This window comes from Nicotiana tabacum, chromosome 12 (genome assembly GCF_000715075.1).
Source record: "Nicotiana tabacum cultivar K326 chromosome 12, ASM71507v2, whole genome shotgun sequence".
Lineage (NCBI taxonomy): Eukaryota > Viridiplantae > Streptophyta > Magnoliopsida > Solanales > Solanaceae > Nicotiana > Nicotiana tabacum.
In genome coordinates this window covers 48,736,080-48,742,596 of record NC_134091.1, presented here as the reverse complement: position 1 = coordinate 48,742,596, position 6,517 = coordinate 48,736,080, and the positions used below count along the sequence as shown (strand labels likewise).

The following is a 6,517-nucleotide window of genomic DNA, read 5'->3' as shown; positions in this document are numbered from 1 at the left end:
AACTTCAAACCTTGAATAAGAATTGATGGATAAATGACCAAGTCTTCACTTTCTCTCTCTAAAATGCTCTCACCTCTCTCTAAAATATCAGATTTTGGCTCAAAAATGAGCTTCAAGGGCTTTAAATCGAAGTTGGGGTCGAGTAAAAAATTAGAAAGAATGGAAGCTCCGACGCAGTTATGCGGTCGCATATGCGATCGCATAACAGGTATGCGGTCCGCATAATTTGGCCTCCAAAGTTGGGCGTTACTGACTTGTTCTGCGGTCATTATGCGGTCCGCATACTTGTTCTGCGGTCGCATAATGCACCGCAAAACAGGTCTGCGGTCGCATAGTGCGCTGCAGATTTTCCTCAAATCTTGTCCTCCTCCTGTTCCACTTTGCGACCATTATGCGGTCCGCAGAGTGATTCTGCGACCGCATAGTGGTTGCAGAAACGACCATTTTCCGATAAAATTTTTCTTTATACTTCGGTGCACTGTTCAACCCAAAAAGTTCGAGCCGCGACTCGCAAGCTTGCCGCGAGAAATTTCTATAATCTTTGTACTAATTAATCTATCTCGGCACCACCAAAACTTAATTTTCTTAGCAAAATTTCTCCGAGGTCGTTACACATAAGTTAGCATCCGGTCAACATTTTCAACTTAAATTCTAAACCTTGGAACTAAGCGCTCTAAATCATTTTAAAGCCTCACTAAACCTAAACCAATTACCCCGGTAAGCCAAATAATAACTGAAATTCACAATTTGAGCAGTAAATGGGGAACGGAATTGCAATCATCCGAAAACTGAAGTCGGCAATACATGCAAGTCATAACACATAATATGAAGCTTCTCGAGACCTTATTCCGCCGAACGGGACTTTAATTCTCAAAAAGACCGGTCGGTTCGTTACATCAATTCCTAATATAAAGGGATATTCATTAATACTAATTTGTATATAATTGGTAAATTGTATATGCCCATGTAATTAAGTTAAAACTTAATTGGTGAGGGTAATAAAGTTTCATAAATAGAATAGGAAGGAAAGAAATCTCTTTAAAAATTAATTTAATATTACTGTGGATTCTGTGGGTGCACATGTATTACATAAAGGAAAAGAAGTCCTGGAGTGTACGGAGCAAGTAAGCGTCATGGCTAATTCAGAAAATGTTAGTATTCTATATACGAAAATATATTCAAAAAATTAAAACTATGTAAAATCAGAAATGCGGAAGAACATAATTAATTTGAGCCCACTGAATTCACAGTGTTTCCCTAAGTAACTTAATCCCCTCCTTGTACCCGAGGTTTATGATTATTTCCTCCCAGGATAGAACAGATAACCTCACTGGTATAGCGGTACTTCAAACCCCAGTGACAACGAACGCAAAAAACAGTAGTAAATCACACTTACTGCTTTCTTTTCTGTTAAAACAATGCAGAAAGAAGAAGGAGATTTCAGAAGTTTCGTAAAGAAAATCTGAGGGAATAGACTGTTCACGTAAAACGGCCATTACGTAAATGGCTATTTATGCAAAATAAAACGGGAAATCAAAACGCGGAGGAAAATTAATTTACCGTTACAAGAACGACTAATTTGGATTAAAATAATATTACGTTAATCTTAATATTAACAAATAAATTTGGTCCAAAAACTTAATCAATCAATCATTTGACCGAATTCGAAGCTGAGCGAGCGACAACAACGCGAGGCTTGCCTTCTTTTTAACTCTTTAAAAGCTAGAAGAAGAGCAATTGTATATATACCCATCAAAAATCTTTTCCTCCTCTAATATGGGACAATGTCCCTTTGTGAAAAAATTAAAATTTTATTTTTTCTTCTATTTCTCATTCACCATCTTTTAAGCTCCAAGAAGCTTAAACCCAACAGAAAATAGTTAAGGCCGCAAAATATCTAATAGAAGCTGGTTTGAGGGGAGAAGAAGTGCTTAATGCAGAATGCTATTCTACCAAACAGGTATACAACAAGCTAAGAGGAGAGTTTCCTAAAGTAATGTGGAGAAGAACCATATGCAACCATCAGGGAAGCCCAAAATGGATGTCATACTATATTTAGCAACCCATAGAAGATTATATACCAGGGACAAGCTAACAAAGTGGGGGATCCCACCAGTCCAGTAAGTCCACTGTGTGAGGACGAAGGGGAGAAATATCAACGTTTATCTATACTATATTAAAAACACGAATTTCTGTCAAAAATTATAATTTAAGCTACTTTTCTAATATTTAAGACTTTAAAATTTGAGTTTTGACTACTAAATATTTTCCTTATTTGAACTGTGTATAAAATCCTAACTTTAAGGAATTTTAACGTCAATCATCAAATTCATTAAAAAAAATTGTACTCATCGCAAGACGTAAATTGCAACATTAATTGAATTGCCTATTCCAATTTGAATTTGCATTCTTTTAATAATAATAATAAATAATATAAAAGCTAAAGAAGCGTATTCTATGTTGCCTACCTTATCAATACAAGCTCAACTACAACTTGTGTATAATTAGGACATAAATAGTTTATAACGATTTCAGACTGGATTATTTGAATAGGAATAGAATTTTAAAATTAAATTCATTTAAAATATATTTTCTGTTTTCGTTTCCTTTATATTTTATTAGAATACATTTAAATTAAGAACTATATATTTCAAAGATATAAATTTACGAGTACAAATTAGTTAAAAATCTAAGTAATATTAAACAATTCCCGTGAGAACAAAACAGTAAACAGAAATCTAAGGTTATAATCGGCAGAAAACAATTTATAAATATGCTTTATGAAAGTAAAAAATAAATATAACAAGATAAAAATCATAAAACTAAATTTTATAAAAATCAAAGAAGCAAAGTATATATCTTTGTATATGTTGTTTCTTAAAATAATTTTAAAAAGTATGTTGAAACAACAAACAATCATTAAAAATATTTTAAAAATAAACAACCAAGGTATTCTTGTGAAATTGAAGTGATGAAATAATAAAATTAAAATAAAATTTTAGTTGAATATGTTGAATGATGATTGAGGAGTTTTATGTGGCGGAATTTCTTTCTTTATTGGGTTATTTTTAGGAACTTATGCTTTGAATTCATAATACAAAATAACCGTGATATTATATTAATGTGAGTTTCAAAAAGATTTACTAATTGAGATATGGTACACGCCTTTAAAGATAGATTTTATATTATAAAATTAACATTTAATTGATTTCTTAATATTAGCACTTTGAAACCAACTAAATTTTGACCATTAAATATTTTCTTATTTGAATTAGGTATAGAACCCTAATAAACAAGAATTTAAAGTCAAGTTTTTATTTCTATAATTCATTATGTGACTTCAATATGTATATGTTCACACTAATGACTATAATATACTATGTTGTTTTCTTTATTTTTTATTTTTTTGCTCTATTATTTTTTATTGAGAATTTGGATGTATATTGTTCAAGATAATCACGAGGGAAAAGAGAATATACAATAGGAATGTTTTAGTTTGGCTTATCCTAGCAAAGGCTACCGAGGAAAGGTTTTAAGATCTCTTGAATGATGGAGATTAGGATCTAAGTTAGGAAGATGTTTATGTGAGGACTATAGCTGGGTTAAGATGGCTTTTGGTATTGAGATGAGTTGTTCTATGTGCGTTTTTTTACCCTTTCAATTCTAAAATTTTAAAATCAATTATGATTTTACTTTATTAAATTATTTTCTTTAATTATAATATAACTATAAAATTCAAGTCAAATATCAGTGTTAAAGAGAACATATATCAGGACATTCGTGATTTAATGAGATAATATTCAATCAGTTGAATTTAAATACTCTGTCACTAAGATATTACCAAAGAATAATTTTTAATTAGTTAACTGTATTTATTTTATAACTCAAAAAAAAAGAGCTTAAAATGTGTATGGAGATAACAATAAATATTTTAGATATTATTGTAATGATCTATACAAATACATTTTAAATATACATGACATGTTAATAAGATTATACTATTTGAGAATTATATTACATTACGATATAATTATGTTGGATATAATAATAATAATAATAATAATAATAATAATAATAATAATAATAATAATAATAATAATAATAATAATAATAATAATAAATATTAAATTTCTCTTTTAATTTATATGACAATTAATCATTTTATTTCTTTCCTAAAACAAATTTAGTTGGACTAAATATTATCTATTCAATTAAATTTTGCCTATACTAATTAAACCTAACAATGTGGAGTAATATGAAATTCATATTAGGTACCTGAGTAAATAGAATTAATTTTTTAAAACCATGAAGAACAGGGTATATTTGCATGATATTTGTGTACAAGTCAAGATATTATTTTACTATGTATGAGCTACTAATGCTAATGTCCAACTCTCCTATTGGAGTTGTGATAAGACATTATAAAACTTTTTTATGACATAATTTCTTTCTTTATTAAGTTTAAATAGGACAACTTGTACTTTTTAAAATTTTATTTTTAACTCAATCACATAATTTAGTGATATTTGTGTGTTTTTTAAAATTTTATATGCATTAAAATTAAGTACACACGCAACGTGCGTACCTAAAACTAGCTATTCAAATGCAGATTCTCAGAAACAATATGGCTAAAGCTACTTCAATGGCGAGGAGTGAGCAAACCAGCCCAGGGATGGAATACAACAACAATAATAACCCAGTATAATCTCACTAGTGGGGTTTGGGGAGGGTAGTGTGTACGCAGGCTTTACCCCTACCTTGGGATAGAGAGGCTGTTTCCGATAGATCCTCAGCTCCCTCCCTTCAAGAACTCCCTACCTTACTCTTGGGGTGACTCGAACTCACAACCTCTTGGTTGAAAGTGGAGGGTGCTCACCAGTAGAGCAACCCACTCTTGAATGAGGAGATAAAATGGGTAATAACATATACTAACAGAGCTCACATGCAACGGCTTTGAAAATGGTTCTAGCAGTTGTTGTATACCACATCTGGTTGGAGAGGAATTATCGAGTATTTCAGAACAAGAAACGGAGTTGTGCAAAGATGATTAGAATAATAGTTCAACATGTGCACTGTTGAGGGAGTTTGAAACTATGTCTAGCTAGGCAGATGCAAAAACTGAATTTTTACCCGTAGCAGGATTTGTGTGTAGTTGTTTTGTAGTTGTCGAGTTGTTAAGAAGAAGGAAATAGTATTGAAGTTGGGGTTCAATGTCCAACTTCACGGTACTAGTTATACGTGTAAATATTCTCCATTGGTAATGAAAATTTAATTAATTACCAAAAGATTAATTTAATATAAATTCCTTTATTAGAGAAATATGTAAATATTATAATTCTTAATATTCGTTAAACAAATTTCGATCTTAAACGGACATTAAATTAGGTAAGAGACAAAACAAAAACATAAAATTATCTTAAATCCGACTTATCAAAACTAACACCTGAGAGCAAATGGGAAAAAATATTCCGTTGCCGGGAATCGAACCCGGGTCTCTCGGGTGAGAGCCGAGTATCCTAACCGACTAGACTACAACGGATTGTTGAATGACTTCTGTCGTCGTTTCTATATTAACAATCTATGCATAAAAAGGAAGAACACTATCCATTATTTGGATATTCACCAACCAAGGCATATCTCCTTCCAACTTTGTTATTATGTCATCTTGAGAGAATATAAAACTTTTGATAAGGAAAACAAAGAAATATCGAAATTTTGAAGCAAATGGCATTTTTGTGGCAGACTTGTTTTATTGCATCTTAAAATGCACAGATTCGATTCCTACTAAATTCTTCTATTCTCATTCACTTATTTCTTTCTTTACTATTCTCGTCCCTGCCCCAACCCCCAACCCCAAAAAAAAGATGAAGAAGAAGAAGAAAGAGAGAATTGAGTATTTACTTTGAGCATCTCTAAGTTTTTTGACAATTTTGTACTTAGCTGAGTAATATTGATCACATAATATTTGATGTTATTATAAATCTTCTAGTTTGTGTATGAATTTGTGAATTACGTCTATTCTTGTGGCCGCCATGAGGATTCAGCTATTGCAATCTGTATACGGTTGAAATAGATTTTGGCCTCTATATGTTTGATCGAATTTGAATGGTAAGCGATCTAAGTGAGAGCTCGAGACGAGTCTAAGACCGATCGAGGAATCGGCTCGGTATCATTATCAAGCCCATGACCAAATCGAACCGCAAGGCAAAGAGAAGGTTGTCGGAGATGCACAGACCGATTGACACTCACCCCTAATGTCGAACTCGAACTCAAGGCCGAAGGCTCGACCCAATACCGAGCTCGAACCAGTATTGAGCTCGCAGACAGGAGTCGTTGCAACCGCACTAGGGGAGAGAATCTTGGCAGGAATCGAGTAAGAGATAATTTATCATGGGCTCTCCACTATATATTTTTTATTATAAATAAAGTAAGATCCATATACTATAAGAGGGGAATCCTTGTAAGTACAAGCAGGTTCACACATTGTAAGAAAAGACTACTTCTATTTATTGAAGAA

General features: G+C 32.0%; 1 non-coding gene across 1 annotated transcript; it reads right to left on the bottom strand.

Annotated features, from left to right (window-relative positions):
* Positions 1-5,466: 5,466 nt before the first annotated feature.
* TRNAE-CUC (transfer RNA glutamic acid (anticodon CUC)) lies at positions 5,467-5,539 on the bottom strand. Its single transcript has one exon. It is a non-coding gene; the product is annotated as a tRNA-Glu (tRNA).
* Positions 5,540-6,517: the final 978 nt, after the last annotated feature.